The sequence below is a fragment of the Zea mays genome, chromosome 1 (assembly GCF_902167145.1).
Source record: "Zea mays cultivar B73 chromosome 1, Zm-B73-REFERENCE-NAM-5.0, whole genome shotgun sequence".
Lineage (NCBI taxonomy): Eukaryota > Viridiplantae > Streptophyta > Magnoliopsida > Poales > Poaceae > Zea > Zea mays.
Window position 1 is genome coordinate 288,838,731 of NC_050096.1, and position 18,577 is coordinate 288,857,307.

At 41.3% G+C, this 18,577-nt stretch overlaps 1 non-coding gene and 1 pseudogene across 1 annotated transcript; one reads left to right on the forward strand and one right to left on the reverse strand.

Annotated features, from left to right (window-relative positions):
• Positions 1 to 3,762: 3,762 nt before the first annotated feature.
• LOC111590778 (U2 spliceosomal RNA) lies at positions 3,763 to 3,959 on the forward strand. The gene has a single exon (XR_004855811.1). It is a non-coding gene; the product is annotated as a U2 spliceosomal RNA (small nuclear RNA).
• A 2,165-nt stretch (positions 3,960 to 6,124) lies between these two features.
• On the reverse strand, positions 6,125 to 6,295 carry LOC111590769 (uncharacterized; annotated as a pseudogene).
• Between the last annotated feature and the right edge of the window lie 12,282 nt (positions 6,296 to 18,577).

Sequence of the window (18,577 nt, forward strand, 5' to 3'; positions counted from 1 at the left end):
TAAACTTCTTGTATGTGTTGTCTTGGGTATAAGTTTGGTATTCGATTTCTACCGAAAAACTGAAGTAAAAAAATCGAAACTGAACTTCTCGATTTTTCATTTTCTAGAAAATCGATCATTTTCTAATGTCCGGAAAACCAAAGTTTTTAAGACCAAAAAACAAAACCAAAGTTTCAAAACAAATCAAATGCCCAGCCCTGCTTTGTATAAACCAACTTTGTGTTGTTTAGAGTTAATTTCGCAAGATCACCTATTCACTGCCCCTCTAGGTGCTCTCAGTCACTTCCTCGCTCCTGCCACCTAAGAGTGACGAAGTCTGAGTGGAGGATGTAGCGGGCCGGGGGTCAACGAAGAGGTGGTCGCATTCGTGGGGACCTGGTGCACGAGGAGCAGGTGGTGCGGGAGGTGGGCAACGACTGTTACCTCCGCGTCCGCCTCCAACCACGCCGCTCCCACATCCAGCAAGCCTCGGAGGAAGCCATGGGGTGGATGGTTGTGCGACACCAGGATTGAAACAAGGGCACAAAGGTAAGCACATCTATTAGTATTGAATATGTAACACTATCTTAGATGACTGGCTTTGGCAAGGCTGGGAAATAATAGGGCAGTATGGGGGGGGCAGCCGACAACAATGAAGGTGGATATTGTTGTGGAATCCATGATATATTTCTCCCTAAAAACCTGGACAAACCTAGGAGCAACTACATGATGTATATAAGCAAGATATAGGCACCAAATTTTGCATCAACTATAACTCGGATTTGGGTAGTTTGTGAGCCCCAACGTGATTCGATAACTCACCTTGCAACGGAGGTGGCCTAGGGCATGTCCCATATAGATTGGTATTCATCTGATTGTCCCACCTCTTTTCCACAATAGAAATTACTTCATCTGTTAATCGCTATGTCTTCCAAAGCTTCCTTGATGCTCTTTTTGCATGGTCCATGGCAGCCCGCATTCCAGCCACTGTTGGTCTCTAGTATTTTAGCCTGACAAGATTTGTACCATTTTCCTTGGTCGTCATCAATTCTTAAATCCTTCCATATCCATAGATAAATATGGTTATCTTCTTTGCTTTGGCAATGCAACCACTGAACTCATTTATCTTCCCAATAACCTCCAGCATGAGATCCAAGTAGTGGGTAGAACAAGATGTCGAAATAAGGTAGGAAACTTGTGCATTAGCATCAAACCTACTAGGGTTGAGAATTGGGTGGGATCACATATTATCTTTTTTTTATTACATCTAAAGCATAATGAATTTGAACTTAAATGCTATATATAATCGAATTAAGATGGAAAGAATATGCATGGTTTTTCAGATTTTTTTGGTAAAGTTTGTTAGTTCATGTGCACCATATGTCCAACAAAGGCTCATGTGCACATGATATGTTCCCAAATAAATTTATCTATCCAAGTTAAAATCTTGTCACAATTTTTAAAGCATCAAATTCATCGCTAATAATAAAATCGATGAATTTCTATCAAAGTCGTCACCATATAGCTATTGTGTGCGCGACGAATTTGATACTTCACCTTGAGCTTACAAACATCTAGAGCCAAATACATTACGATCACTTGTTGATTTGATAAAAAGCCTTGTCAAATTGTGTAAAAGTTTCATGGTCACCCTTCCAGTCTCAACTGCAATCACTGAGGGAGCCTTATAGCTAAAAAAATTATCAAAACACATATACAAAATAAAATGGGAGATGCGTTTATGTGAAATTACTTGATCACATATGTTGATATAGAATTGACGGCTATGATCAACTCTCAAGATATAATCAAAGCTTTTAATGTGGTCGATCATCGTAGAGGCAAATTATTTTAATCCTTGTTGAAGTTAATCAATATACAATTATATGGCATTAGTTAATTTTATTAATTTATTACCTATGCTATATGCAAACTATAACATGCATGTGTATATATACTATGATATTTTCACCTTATAATATTTGATAAATTAATTGACCCCTTCTATGCTGTAATTCTGGCTTCACCCATGATCAAGCTATCCTACCTTAAATACGTCGTTTCACGTTTTTCACCTTGTTGGAGGTCTGATATATAAAAAATGAAAGTGAATTGGTAGAACAAGGTTTACTAAAAAAACTACCTGATTAAATTATTAATAAAGGGTAATGAAATGATTATTCCAAAACATGGGTCGTGAATTCGGAATTAAATGATATACGTAATTGGAACTCAATTTAATGCACCAAAGTTAGATTGTGTAACTCATATCATAGCATGCATATATTAGATAAAGAGAACAATACACAAGAATGATACCTGAACTAACAATTTCACTCATAGCTATGGGAAAAAGTGTTGGCACTACCATTTTCATTCTGGCTAGGTGTCTCAGCAAACATTAGTCGCAGCATCTGTCCAGGGTAAAAATTTTAAAAAAACATCCCCACGATTAAAACTAAATGAACAACATGCACATCTTAGTCATTGGTGCCATGAATTTGTAATAATCCGCATCAGATCTCTCTAGATCGGCGTTCCAATAATGCCTTTGGTGGCGAAGAACAATGTCGGATCACTTCACACCACAGCTGCATCGCTAACTATGCTTGCTTAGGAACAAGAAGTGAACGAATAAAATATATTAGCATGTAGCTAGTGCCTAAGAAGGCAAGAAATTTTCAACTAGGAAACCAAGAAGTCCGAGAATCAACACAAACATTGTGCGTCATTTGAGCATGGCATTCGTAAGTAACATCTACTTATGAAAGCCAAGGGAAAACTCGATTGTGCTCTCGATCGATCGTACATCCGAGACATTTAGACCTTGTTCGGTTCCGTCTGGATCAAGAGAGATTAAAAGATCATGTCATATTCAATTTTGATTAGAGAGGTATTTAATCCACTCAAATCACTTCGATTCATACATAACCGAACAAACCCTTAAGTTGGTGATAATAACATAGTATTTAGAAACAGACAAGTAATGATGTGGAAACTGTTTAATACTACCACATACACGATGAAGCACATACCTGATACATGACAATGTTTTTTATTAGAATACAAATAAACTCTTAATACTTTGTAAAAAATACCTTTTTAGGATAAATCGGTGCATATAAAACCAAATAACAAAACAATTATTTGTAGTCAAATATTTACAAGTTTAATTCAAACATTGTCCAAAACAACTGATAATTTAAACCTAGAGCGAAGTCCGTTGTAAATGATTATTTACATCATTGCATAATTTTTTTGGATGGAAGTCCGTGAACCCACACAAATGTCGTGCGCTATTTGTGCTGCATGGCCTTTGTAGATGAGTATTACGTCTACCTAGGAAAGGCGAGCAATACTTAAAAAAGAAAAGAAAAATACAGCATTTGTAAAAAGAAAACGCCGAGCAATCCTTGAAACGGTTCCGTGTGGCCTCCCTCCTGGAACGGTTCCATTCATGTACGTACGGTCATCATACAAACAAAGAAGATTTTGTTTCAAACATGGATGGAGTTCAGCCTCGACGTCTGGGAAACCAAGCCGACGGCGGGTGGCCTGTGTCCAGCCAGCTGCGGTGGAAACGGACTCGAGAACTTAGAGCTAGAGAGACTCTGCGGACCGGGCCAGCATCGACGTATTGGTAGCCCAGAAAGCCCACGCAACCAGACAGAGGTCTGAATGCATGTGCTTTGTGGTGCTTCAGTTTAGTCCCACCTCGGCGGCTTTCAGCGGGAGAGAGCAGAGAAGGCTTATAAAAGCAGACCTCAGTTAACATAACAATTCATACCTTTCTCGGCCTTTTGGCTAAGATCAAGTGTAGTATCTGTTCTTATCAGTTTAATATCTGATATGTGGGCCATATGTCCACTTTGATATTAAATTAATTTTTTGTGGGGAAGGGTACACTACAGTGGCTTGCCATTGGGTCCCTTATGTGTCGCTCTAGTGTTGCACTATTGCTTGAGCCTGGCGCACCCCAACCAAATCAAAAAAATTGTTATTAAGTTATCTATTTGTTATATTAGATCTACTGCATGATTACTCTTATTTTGATTTTGTTTGTCCTTTTTCTTATTTTTATGACTATTTATTTGCATACATGGTCTTGTTATTAGTTATAATTACTTTCCATCATCCACCACCTCCTTTCATTCTGTCTAGAAAACCTGGTTGTTCTTTAAACAAATTCATGGTATAACATGTTTTCTATATAGACATACGGTAAATAAATAATTTTTTTAGTGTGTTCAATCGACAAAAATATGTATTAATTGTCGCATGCCCAACATCTGCGCCTATGTTCACGACCGAGGCAACCATCAGAAGCGTGTCAACACGAGATTGAACAGACTTCACAGGTTGGGGCACACATTATCTCCCTCCCTAACACCTTCCCTCCATACTCACTCGTCTCCCCTCCCTCTATACTCACTACTTTCGAGGCATCTCGTGGAATATGTATGTCTCGCATGTCATCCAACTTCATATGATTCTCATAGGCAAAACCATGTTACACATAACAGATCCAATCCGCATTATATTTTTAGGGAATCTTGAGTTTAAACAAGGGACAACAACAACACCTATTGTGATATATATATATATGGAAGGGGTAATGGAAGCCATGGGCTTCCATTAGTATGGGAAGCCTCAGTCAGGTATATCCACGCACGCCTGATCTGGTTCTGGTTCTGGCTCGGGCGAATTCCTACGTAAAACGTGAGATAAAACAACGTAAATGAGTACGAAATTTAGCGTAAATCTTATATCTGTTTTGTAACAGCAAACGGAGCCCAAAATTACGGTGAAAATCGCGTGCAGCCAATCGTGCGCGGGTTCTGGCTCGGGCGGATTCCAGCGTAAAACATGAGCTAAAACAGCGTAAATGAGTACGGAATTTAGCGTAAATCCTATATCTGTTTTGTAACAGCAAACATGGCCCAAAATTACGGCGTGAAAATCGCGTGCAGCCGATCGTGCGCGGGTTCTGGCTCGGGCGGATTCCAGCGTAAAACGTGATCTAAAACAGCGTAAATGAGTATGAAATTTATCGTAAATCCTATATCTGTTTTGTAACAGCAAACGGGGCCCAAAATTACGGCGTGAAAAGCGCGTGCAGCCGATCGTGCACGGGTTCTAGCTCGAATGATTTCAGCGTAAAATGTGAGCTAAAACAGTGTAAATGAGTACGAAATTTAGTGTAAAACACACGCATAATCTCACTTCGCAAGAGATTGTTGTAAAACACATCAAAAAGTGTCATAAATTTGGCGTAAAACGAAGTAAGACTGTTTTTTAATGGAAGCATAAAACACAACAAGAAGTGTCGTAAAATTTAGTTTGAAAATGCATAAATCACGATGGTGTCATAGGACACTTGTTTTGTTCACAGTATATCAAAATATAAAGTACAACGATATTTTGCCAATATTGTTGCAATCATACACGATTTTTTTGACATGACAAAAAACGAGGAGCTAGCCAAGTCTTTGGTACTTCAGACACTTGGAACCATTAGCCTTTAGCTTGGTCGTGGTCCGAAATGGAAGCATCGCTGCTCGGCTCTTGTCAAAACATGTCTGTGTAAGCCTGTATAAAGCATAAAGACACGTCAGAACAAGCATAAGTAAATCAAACAGAAACCTAAATGATTCACCAGTTAAAAGACATGGATTCAGAGGAATGATATAATATAAGAGTAGAGTTATGCATTCACTTAGATCATGCTGCTCTCCTACAACCTGTCACATCATTTATTCATTTTCAGATTCTTGTACCTCCCATCATTTATTCTTATTCCTTCGTTAATTATGGTGAGAGTGTTTATCAACCAAAGGTTGGAGCCTAGACTGCAATAAAAATTGTTTATGTGCAAGCCTCTTGCAGAAACCAGAGCACAAATGTTTCCTTTACTACCTAAAAAGGCCTATTACTGAAAGGATCATCATGAACACAATGAAACAGGCGACACCAATAGAGATTCTGGCTACCCTGCTTTTCCTCCCTGCATATATCAACAGTCAGTTAGATATTTAACAAATTGAGTAGGAGAGCTACCAATAACATCATTGCCATATGCATAAAGTATACATAACAAAAAAAAGTAAAAAGAAATTCATTAATAATAATCATAATAACGAAGAATGAATATGATCACTGAAACTGGCTCCATGGACAGACGTAGAAGCCATGCCCATGTTCCTATCAACATGTAAAACAACTTTGTATTAGTCATAGCATCTCTAGTCAAAGCTTGTCATAGCATCTCTAGTCAAAGCTTGTAGGCTTGTAGCTACTAGCGATGTGGCATCAGACCAAAACTTCTTCAGTAATGACATCAAGATCGACAGACCAAACACATAGGATTAAAATGTAGTGGTAGTTTGGTTAGTAGGTGTATATCCAGATCTTGATCGAAGAAACTCCAAACTGCAGACACGTACACTAGCTAGCGTCCATGAAAAAAGTGGTCGATCTACTTGTTCCAAACTGGTTGGGTGTCCTGGATACCTACAATTCTGCACTAGTGATGTCGTCGTCATGCATGCATAATTGACAACTTGATATAGTTTATTCGATTAGGATACTACTGCAAAATTATAGGAAAAAACTTATTTCCCCCTCTATAATCTGAAGATCTACAGTCATCTGCACTGATCGATCTACACAGACCAACTCAATCATTTACCTCGTCACTGTCTAGCAGGAACTCGATCGACGATGATGATGGTAACTAGATCTTGTTGTCCATGAAAGATCAAATGACGAGGTGCCTACATGGACTAGGATCAAATGCAAAAGAGCAAAACCGTTGTAGTACCCCTAGATCCAGCGGTTCATGGGGTGGGAAAATGGGCAGGTGAGGCCTATAGTGCTTCTCGAGGTGTGGGAGGGGAAGAATGGCGAGGTGGAGGAGGCGAGGTGTAGGAGGGAAGAACGGGCAGGTTCCTGGGGCAGGAGGACGGTAGTGGCGAGCGTCGTGGGAGGAGGGAGGGGAGGGAGGAGACGTTAGGATGCACGAAAGCAAACGAACCAGATCCAGATCTCCTCTTGCGCGTAGACGATGAGATGAAGACCATTCCGGCCGTCGGGAGATGGGTAGGTTCCTTGAAGGGCCGCTCGGGCGCGTCTTTCCCGTTGTGGCCTCTTCTGCGGCCGCGAGATCCTCAATCAGCGGCGAGCTCCTATGGCTGGAAGGCGAAGAAGAGTGTGAGGAGATGTGGGGCTCCTACGGCTGGAAGGCGGAGAAGAGCATGAGGGGATGAGGGCGGATGCCGATCCGGAAGACGGCGGATTATATTAGGGTTGCGAGTGGTTGGAGCGCTTGGGATGATTTGGGGGCGTAGTGGGTCGGATCCCATAGCTAGGCGCGGGTGTGGGATATATCAATTTATGTGTTTTTTCGTAAAACAAATACAAAAGACATGTAAATGCTTGTATAACTAATCGTAAAAGTTTCTCGCTGGTACATCTGGTTTACCTGGTCTACCTGTTGGCTTGAATGATTGGGGCTTTCTCAACTAGAGAGAGCCCAGGGCTCTAAATACATCAACTATATATATATATGATGGCCATGTTTGGAACTTCTTCAGCTCCAAAAAAATTGGCGAAGTTGATGAAGCAGGTCATTAGGAGCTTTAGAAAATTGTAAAGCTGAAGTTGCAAATTTTTAGAAGACATTTAGATAAGTCATTTTTATTCAGATTTAAAATATTTTTAAACCTTTAAATTTGTATTATATACTATAGCTTTATGTTGAAGCTAGAATCTAGAGCAGTGCCAAACACCTCCTATGTGTTAGGAGCCCTATGGTTCAAATAACTAAAAGAATCCCCAACCAATCGAGCAAATCTGGCTCAGCCCAACCCAGTCCAAGCATCTTGTCACGCTGGCTGAAACTACCCACGAAACCATGGTAAAAAACCAACCGCCCCTAAAACTCCATCCCAACCAGCGTTTACCCTGTGTGTCACCGTCCCGAGATCCATGGAGGATTGGCCCCTCTCCCCAAGCCTAGATTCAAGGCATCACCTTCTTCCTCGCTCCTGCGGCACCCGGAGGCGGAGACGCCCTGTGGTGGCTAGTCCCAGCCGAGATCTCGAGATGGTTCCACGCGGGCTCGCATGTCTCTCATTATTTTGGTGATTAAAATCTCAACACATTACTATGGACAAACATCTCCTTGTATGAGCATGAGCACACGTGGTTGTAAAGCAAATTGAGAGATATAAGAAAAAGCACCTTTGGGCTTGAAAGTGGGCACATTATTAGGGATAATATGAAGTCAAGCCAAAATGAAAGGGAAATGGCCTCAACTATTTCCTATAATCGATTTTGGTGTTTGACGACCATCACAAGTCTTATGTACTAGTTGATATTTTCTCAGGTGCATAAAGTTCATATAAGAAAATGACCCTTGGGACAATTCTATAAGTATGGAGCAAATCAGACTTGCTGCAGCCTGAGGTGCACCGGACAGTGTCTGGAGCCCAGGCTAGAGCGCTTAACAAACTGGCCGCTCTCGTGAAAACGAATCGCTCCTCGGTTAAAAATAACCAGACTGTCCGGTGTGTCACCGGACTGTCTAGTGAGCCCACGAGCAACGGTCGACTTCGCCAACGGTCGACTGCCACTGCAGTTTGAAGCGTCAAAAGGCTAGAGATAGTCTGCGATGTCAGATCGCACCGAACTGTTCTAGGAAGCCCCAATGCAGGGATCCCTCGTCTGACCGCCATCGCAACAAAATCAGCCCGAGAACCTTACTACACCGATCACTCCCCTATTTCCCTTGCCCCTTTCAGATAAGGTAGTCCTCCACTAGCTTTCCTAATTAGTCAGCAAAGGGCGTCCCATACCACCCTTGTGGTAGCACTATTTTCCCGGGTGGTCGCTCCATGTTCCAATTAACAATATGATCTTATCATGAACAATAATTAAACAACAACATAAGTGGAACATGATCATAATGAAACATTAGTTTCCCAAAACTAGGTAGAGCAATAGCAAATCTACCCAATAATTCATCTGTTTGCAAGGTGGGGAATAAACAATGCTAGGGAAACCTATTAGGTCCCATCAAATTAACATGAGCATGTTGAAAGCATCTAGGCCCCTAGTTGGTTTTAGTGATTAATGACAACGTAATGTTATATGTGACTAACATATGTTTTGCAGAGACAAATGGTAAGTTAGGTCGCATTACAGGTAGAAGTACTACAACGATAAAAACAATCCCGAAGATAAGAACTTGAAGCGACGGCTAAAATGACGAAACAAAAGGTGAAGGACTACGTAGTCCGAGTGTCAAGGAGTTGTGGACACTCGTGATTTAGTTAGGTCTTTTATTCTGTTTTAGTCGTACTATAAAGAGGGGTTGTTGATGAGTGGTTTGACCAAGAGAGTTCTAGTGTAGTGTTGTTGCATATTCACACTCACATATAGTGCTAGGTGACACTCTAGAACATACACTCAAGTTAGAACGAAAACCGATTTGAAAAACAGCACAAAACAGAAAATAGGGTTTCTGGGCTTGGGACACCGGACTGTCCGGTGCGCCCTCTGCCAGGTGGGGCCAAGCTTTCCCAGGGGAACTGTTTCCCCACGCAGAAACACGAGAGCGTAAGGTTCCCGAGTGGAATTTTAGTGGCGCACCGGACAGCGCACCGGACAGTGCACCGGACTGTCCGGTGTGCCATCTGCCCAACGACTAGCTATCAGAACTAGCCGTTGGAGTCGACCGTTGGCGCACCTGTGGCGCACCGGACTGTCCGGTGCGCCCATGCGCAGAACAATGCATATAACAGCTAGTTGGTGGGTGAGGGCTATTTATACCCCCTCCACCCACCATATTCAATGTCTTGATGCCCACATTAATTCCAGCACATTGGTAGAGCATTGCAAGCACCAAAAGCCTAGTGAGGAGATTAGAAAATCTTAATCCCGCAATTGGTCCTCATTAGCTCTAGCGAGAGCCACCTAGAGCACACACCACTTGCATTAGGCTTCTCTTGGTCAAGCGAAAGTCTACGACTTGTTACTATTGGTGATCGACATCACCTAGATGGCTTGGTGGCGTTGGGAGCTCGGTGATCACCGTGGAGATCTTGTTGGTGACCCGGCTCAAGTTTGTAAGCGGTCGTGAGGGATCCACCGTGCCGAAGTGGCAAAGGATCATCTCGTAGTGAGCACTTGGTTCTTGCGAGGACCAAGGGGGAGCGATACCCTTCCGCGGGTGCTCCAACGAGGACTAGTGGAGAGTGCCAACTCTTCGATACCTCGAGAAAAATTGGAGGAGTCTTCTAAACCTTGCTTTACATTCCGCACTTAATTAAAGCATTTTACATTATGTATTTGTTTAGCAAGTATTTGAAGCATTGTCTTAGCATTGTTGTATTTCTAGTATTATTACCTTAATGCTAGTTGTTGGGGTGAAGTTGGGCTCTTGCTTAGCTCTTGCTTAGGTTTTAATTAGTGTTGATTTTTAGAAAAGCCCAATTCACCCCCTCTTGGGCATCGTGATTCTTTCAATTGGTATCAAAGCCTTGTTGCTCTTAGATTAGCTTAACCGCTAGAGTAACGATGTCCGGTGGGGATGTACCTCCTCCCGTTTTTTATGGTGACGATTTTCCATATTGGAAAATTCGTATTGAAGCATATTTAGAGGCTATAGACATTGGTGTCTACAAAGCCGCCACACAAGGATTCCCCGAACCTAGAGATCGCACAAATCTTGTAGGTGATGAGTTTAATTATGAGAAATGGAATGCTAAGGCCAAAAACACCCTTTTTAGAGGCCTTTGCAAAGATGTGTTCAATAGAGTTAGAAATCATAAAAATGCTCATGATTTGTGGATGGACATTTGTGCTCTACATGAAGGAACTAGAAGTCAGCGTGAGGAGAGATATCACATTGTTATGAGAAAGTTAAATTATTTTGAAATGCTTGCTAATGAAAATGCCAATGCTATGTACTCACGTCTCAATATTCTTGTAGAGAAAGTTAATGGATTGGGGCTTACTCAAATCTCACAACCGGATGTTGTGAGGAAGATTCTCAGTGTCCTCCCAATTGACAAATATGGACACATTGTCACTGTGCTGCATCAAATGAATCTTTCAGTTACCACACCTACACAGATATTGGGAAAGATCAATGCTCATGAGATGTACATGCACATCAATGACAAGGAAGAGTCATCTTCCAAGAGAAAGGATTTGGCTCTCAAAGCAAATCAAGAAAGAAAAGGAAAAGCTAAAGTACAAATTGAGGAAGAATCCTCAAGTGATGATGACCTTGATGCTAACATTGCCTTGATGGTGAGGAAGACCACCAAGATGTTAAAGAAGCTCAACAGAGAAGGCATCAAATTTGATTCAAAAAAGAAGAAATTCTTTTCCAGCAAAAGAAAGCCCATTTCTGAGATGGACTGCTACAACTGTGGAGAGCTTGGTCATCTTGCTCATCAATGTAACAAGCCCAAGAAGAACAAGTTCAAGGGCAAGAAAGAAGATGACAGCGATGATGAGAAAAAGGAAAAGAGATCCTTCAAGAGGAAGGATGGGAAGCACAAGAGGTTCCACAAAAAGAAAAATGGAAAGGCATATATTGTTGGTGACTGGCTCACTGACATTGAGTCATCAAGTGGATCTTCTTCAAGTGAAGAAGAGAATGATGAAAAAGTTGCCGCCATCGCCGGGGACTTCTCTTCACCACCACCATCGCCATCATCGACTTGTCACCTATGCCTCATGGCTAGAGGTGAACGGAAGGTACAAAATGATATTGATATAACTGATGATAGTGATAGTGATGAGGAATTTGCTTCACCTTCCTATGATGAACTACCTGACTTGCTTAAAGAATACACTCAAATCATTAGGAAGTCAAAAGCTAAATGTGATAAGTTGAAAAATGAAAATGAATCTTTAAATGCCAAATATGACATAGTTATGAAAGCTAGTGATGAAATGAAAGAAGAGAACAAAACTATGTCATCCACTGTAAATGAGCTCACAACCTCCCTAAAAGATGCTAAGGATAAATGTGACAAGTTAAATGAAGCTAATAGGGAGTTCAAAGATAGACTAGTGAAAATCAAGGAAGACTATACTAAGATTAAATTTGATCATGATAATCTTCTTGTTGAAAATGAACTTTTATCTTGCAATACACATGAGGCTATTAACCCTGTTGTTAAGATTGATGTAGCAACCTCATGTGATGATTTGAGTCAAGGAGAGCAAACTAGTCAACATGATGAATTGACCGAAAAAGTTGAACTCTTGACTTTAGACAACCACAAATTGAAGAGATACTTGACTGATGCAACTACTAGAGGAAAGGTTGCTATTGAGAACAATGATTTCAACAAGGAGTTGGCAGCGGATAATGAAAGGCTTAAAAATGAGGTCAAGAAACTTAAGAGTGAAAATGAACATCTTGCAACAATTGTGCAAAAGTTCAACAAGGGCCAATACCTCCAAAATGAATTACTCATGAACACTGTCATGAAAAACAACAAGAGTGGTATTGGATACAGTGCTTTTGTGCAAAAGAAAGCAACTACTCAATACAAGCCAAAGCAGACTCATAAGTCTATCAAATGCTTTGAGTGTGGAAAAGAAGGTCACTTTGCCCACAACTGCAAAGCCAAACCACCAACTCCCTTGCCTAAGCACTCAAGACCATTTGCTTTCAATGCTCATTATGTTCTAAGAAAAGTTGCAAATGGAAAGGTCAAAGTTACATTCCTAGGTCCACCAAGCAAGAGTAGACCTAGACAAATTTGGGTTGCAAAGTCCTTGATTGAGAGAGTCACTGGTCCTATGCAATATAGGGCCCTCAAAACTCAAGCTTGATTTGTCTGTGGATGTAGGTGAACTACAAGACCGGTGGGCGCCATTGAGTTATTGACAGTGGATGCACACAACATATGACAGGCAACCCACGGATGTTCACCTCACTTGATGAGAACGTTGATGGACAAGACAAAATCACATTTGGGGAAATTCAAAAGGGAAAGTTCAAGGACTTGGCAAGGTGGCAATTTCAAATGATTTATCAATTTCAAATGTTCTTTTGGTTGCACCTTTGAGCTTCAACTTATTATCAGTGGGTGAACTCTGTGATCTTGGACTTCAATGCTTATTCACTCCAACAGAGGTTATTGTATCAAAAATGGATGATGAATCAATGGAGTTCAAAGGATTTAGAAACAATAATCTCTACTTAGTGGATTTCACCTCAGAATATGCAGACTTAAGAACTTGCCTCTTCACCAAAGCATCACTTGGATGGCTCTAGCATAGGAGACTTGCATATGTTGGGATGAGCACACTCAAGAAGGTATTAAAGAAGGACATGGTTAGAGGATTGAAGGATGTTGTATATGAAAAGGACAAGCATTGTAGTGCATGTCAAGCTGGGAAGCAAGTTGCTAATACACATCCTACAAAAGCTTTCATGTCAACATCAAGGCCCTTGGAACTACTTCATATGGATTTATTTGGACCTACAAATTATGTAAGTGCTAGTGGCAACCTCTACTGTCTGGTGATTGTTGATGATTTCTCAAGATACACTTGGGTGTTCTTTCTCCATGACAAATCTGAAGTTGCATCTATATTCAAGAAGTTTGCCAAGAAAGCTCAAAATGAATTTGATTGCAAGATCAAGAAGATTAGAAGTGATAATGGTAAAGAATTTGACAACACCAACATTCATGAGTACTGTGATGAAATTGGGATCAAGCATGAAGTTTCTGCAACATATACACCTCAACAAAATGGAGTTGTTGAAAGGAAAAACAGGACCTTGATCACACTTGCAAGAACAATGATTGATGAGTATAACACACCTGAGAGGTTTTGGGCCGAAGCTGTCAACACTACATGTTATGCATCAAACAGGCTATTTCCTCACCGGCTACTTGCGAAGACACCCTATGAACTGCTAAATGGGAAAAAGCCAGACGTCTCCTTCTTCCGGGTGTTTGGATGCAAATGCTACATCTACAAGAAACACCATCACCTAGGGAAGTTTCAAAGACGTTGTGATATTGGTTTTCTTTTGGGTTATTTATTAAAGTCCAAAGCATATCGAGTATTCAATCATGCCACTGGTGTGGTAGAAAAAACATATGATGTGGAATTTGATGAGACTAATGGCTCCCAAGGAGCACTTGAAAATCTTGATGATGTAGGTGATGAGCCACTTAGGGAAGCAATGAAGAACATGTCAATTGGAGCTATCAACCCAAAAGAAGATAAAGAAGAGGTGCAAAACATTGACAGGCCTTCTTCATCAAATGTACCACAAGATGATGAAAAAGATGAGAGGCATGCAAATGAAGATACATTTGTCTCTCATGAACAAGCAAGGGTACAAGCTGAAGATGTTGATGCTCCAGGATCTTCTTTCTAAGTGGTTGACAGGAGAAACTCATCACTACTTCAAGCTCATCCTCAAAACCAAATCATTGGGAGTCCTTCACAAGGGGTTATTACTCGATCACATAGACATGCTTCTTTTATTGAACATCACTCCTTTGTTTCTTGTGTTGAGCCTACATGTATAGATGAGGCGCTACAGGATCCAGACTGGGTGAACGCCATGCATGAAGAACTTAACAACTTCACCCGTAACCAAGTTTGGACCCTGGAGAAGCCCCCACAAGATGCAAGAATCATTGGAACAAAGTGGGTGTTCAGAAACAAACAAGATGATCAAGGCGTGATTGTAAGGAACAAGGCAAGACTTGTTGCAAAGGGATTCTCTCAAGTTGAAGGCTTAGATTTTGGAGAGACCTTTGCACCGGTTGCTCGACTGGAAGCCATCCGTATCCTACTCGCATATGCATCATGCTATGATATAAAGCTTTATCAAATGGATGTAAAAAGTGCATTTTTAAATGGCTTCATAAATGAACTTGTATATGTTGAGCAACCACCTGGATTTGAAGACCCTAGATATCCTAACCATGCTTACAGGTTGTCCAAGGCGCTATATGGGCTAAAGCAAGCTCCAAGGGCTTGGTATGAGCGTCTTCGCGACTTCCTCATCGAAAAGGGCTTCAAAATCGGGACCGTCGACACAACTCTATTCACAAAGAAACATAACAGTGATATTTTCATTTGTCAAGTATATGTTGATGACATAATCTTTGGCTCGACAAATGACTATCATTGCAAGGAATTTGGTGAGTTGATGTCGAAGGAGTTCGAGATGTCAATGATTGGTGAGCTGACGTACTTCCTCGGCTTTCAAGTCAAGCAAATGAAAGATGGTAACTTTCTCTCACAAGAGAAGTATACCAAAGACTTGTTGAAAAGGTTCAACATGGAGAAGTGCAAACCAATCAAGACACCTATGCCAACAAATGGACATCTCGACCTAGATGAGGGAGGTAACCCGGTTAATCAAACTGTGTACCGTTCTATGATTGGTAGTTTATTGTATCTTACCGCATCTAGGCCCGATATCATGTTTAGTGCCTGTATGTGTGCTAGATTTCAATCTAATCCTAAGAAAGCTCATCTTCGCGCTGTTTAAAGAATTCTTAGGTATCTCAGGCACACGCCAAGCGTTGGTCTGTGGTATCCCAAAGGAGCTACTTTTGACTTAATTGGCTATTCTGATTTGGATTATACCGGTTGCAAAATTGATAGAAAAAGTACTTCTGGGGGTGCCATTTGCTTGGGAGATCACTAGTTTCATGGACATCCAAAAAGCAAAATAGTGTTGCCTTGTCAACCGCCGAAGCAGAATACATTGCCACGGGTGCTTGTTGCACACAAATTTTATATATGAAACAAACTCTTCTAGACTATGGCGTAGTTCTAGAAAAGGTACCTTTGTTGTGTGACAATGAGAGTGTTGTTAAAATTGCTAATAATCATGTACAACACTCTCGCACCAAGCACATTGATATCCGTCATCACTTCCTTAGAGATCATGTTGCTAAAGGAGACATCCTTTTAGAAGGAGTGAGGTCGGAAGATCAATTAGCGGATATTTTCACTAAGCCACTTGATAAGACCCGCTTTTGCATGTTGAGGAATGAATTAAATATACTTGATCTCATAAATTTTATTTAAGATGTCAAATGGTGTTGTCAAGCTTGCATTGCATATTTACATTTCTTGTATTGCATCTACGGCTTGTCTAACCTAGTTGAGATAACCGCCAACAAAGCGAGTGAAAAAGCTTAACTCGGATCAAACTTGACAAGTCTTAGTTTTAAGCTTTTAGCACTTAAATTCTTACTTATTATGAAATTGTTGGTTCTTGAAATATGCATGAGGTACTGCACTTAGGGGGAGTATTCAAAACTCAAAACACTCATGAAAACCCCTAGTGCAAGGCTAAAATGCAAATTTCACCATTTGCCTATTTTCTCTAAAAATTATCTAGCCTATGGCAAAATATTTTGAAAATTATGAGAAAATATATGAGGGTGCCAATACCTGCCCCAACTGAGAGCACCTAGAGGGGGGGGGGGGTGAATAGGTGATCCTGTGAAACTTGAAACTTAATCCACAAAAACTTGATTAGGCGTTAGCACAATAATGCCAAGTGACTAGAGAGGAGTCTCAACAAAACACAATAACCACAAGAGATCAATCACAGAGATGGCACCGTGGTTTATCCCGTGGTTCAGCCAAGACCAACGCTTGCCTACTCCACAGTGTGGCGTCCCAACGGACGAGGGTTGCAATCAACCCCTCTCAAGCGGTCCAAAGACCCACTTGAATACCACGGTGTTTTGCTTGCTTTTACTATATCCCATTTGCGAGGAATCTCCACACTTTGGAGCCTCTCGCCCTTACACTTGAAATTCACAAAGAAGCACGGAGTAAGGGAGGGATGAGCAACTCACACAAGACACAAAGATCACAGCAAATACGCACACACAAGACTCAGACTCGAGCTCAAGCGACTATCACAAGTTCCTCACTAGAACAGAGCTCAAATCACTAAGAATGTTGAACAAGTGCGCAAGAACGAAGTGTGAGTGATCAACTATGCTCAAAGAATGCTTGTGTGTCTCCTCCATGCGCCTAGGGGTCCCTTTTATAGCCCCAAGGCAGCTAGGAGCCGTTGAGAGCATTCCAGGAAGGCATTTCTTGCCTTCTGTCGCCTGGCGCACCGGACAGTCCGGTGCAGATTACTTTCCTTCTTTGGCAAAGCCGACCGTTGGCGCCTGAGAGCCGTTGGCGCACCAGACATTGTCCGGTGCACACCGGACAGTCCGGTGCTCCCTTCCGACCATTGGCTCGGCCACGTGTCTCGCGCGGATCACGCGGCCGACCGTTGGTTCGGCCGACCGTTGGCTCACCGGACAGTCCGGTGCACACCGGACAGTCCGGTGAATTTTAGCCGTACGCCGTTAATTACTTCCCGAGAGCGGCAAGTTCGCCTGAGCCAGCCTGGCGCACCGGACAAAGTCATCTCTTCTCCAATTCGATTTCTCCTGTTTCCAGCACTTAGACACAATACATTAGTCTCCAAAACAATGTACTAAGTCTGAGAAACATACCTTTATACTTGATTTGTACTTTGTCCATCATTTGTCACTTAGGCACTTGTGTTGGTCACTAAATCACCAAAACACTTAGAAATGGCCCAAGGGCACATTTCCCTTTCAATCTCCCCCTTTTTGGTGATTTATGCCAACACAACATAAAGCAAATAGAACAAGTACAAAATCAATTCAAATAAGAACTCAAATTTGTTTTGAATCAAATTTGGCATATATGGATCATTCTTTGCCACCACTTGGTTTGTTTTTGCAAATCAATCTTAAATTCCTATCTCTAAGTCAAAAACACATGTTGAAACATAAAGAGAGCTATTTCACGAGAAATTGATCAAGGATTCAAAAACTCCCCCTTTTTCCCATAATTAATCCCTCTCCCCACAAGAGACCAACTTTTGATAATAAGAGGCAAACAAGAGTATTTTGTCAAACAAATACTCTAACTCTACTTTTTCAAAATTTCTCAAAAATTTCTCAAGTGGTAGCTGATCCATTTCTTGCTTTGGCCTTATTTTCTCCCCCTTTGGCATCAAGCACCAAAACGGGATCAATTTTGGCTCTTTAACCCCATTGCCTCACCAAAATCTTCAACTAAGAGTAAAAAGGCAATAAGAGTACAAAGATGAACTTGGAAAAGTTACTCTTTCATTGGAGTGCAGTGGAAGTCTTGCATGGTCCAAGTCCACCTTTTCCCTTTCAAACCTCCTTTGAGACTAAAATAAGCAGACTCAAACACACGGTTAGTCTCAAAGGGTCAAGTTGTAGCACATCTCCCCCTAAATTTGTGCATCACTTGCAAAGGACTTGTGAGGTCCGGGGAGTGCTTATACAACTTGAGCACCATAAACACACAAAATGTATTAAGGAATATGATCAAGGCATAAAACACATGTATGCTATAAATCAATCCAAGTTCCGCGAATCTAAGACATTTAGCTCATTACGCAACTTGCAAAAGGTCTGCTCATCTAAAGGCTTGGTAAAGATATCGGCTAGCTGGTTCTCGGAGCTAACATGAAATACTTCGATATCTCCCTTTTGCTGGTGATCTCTCAAAAAGT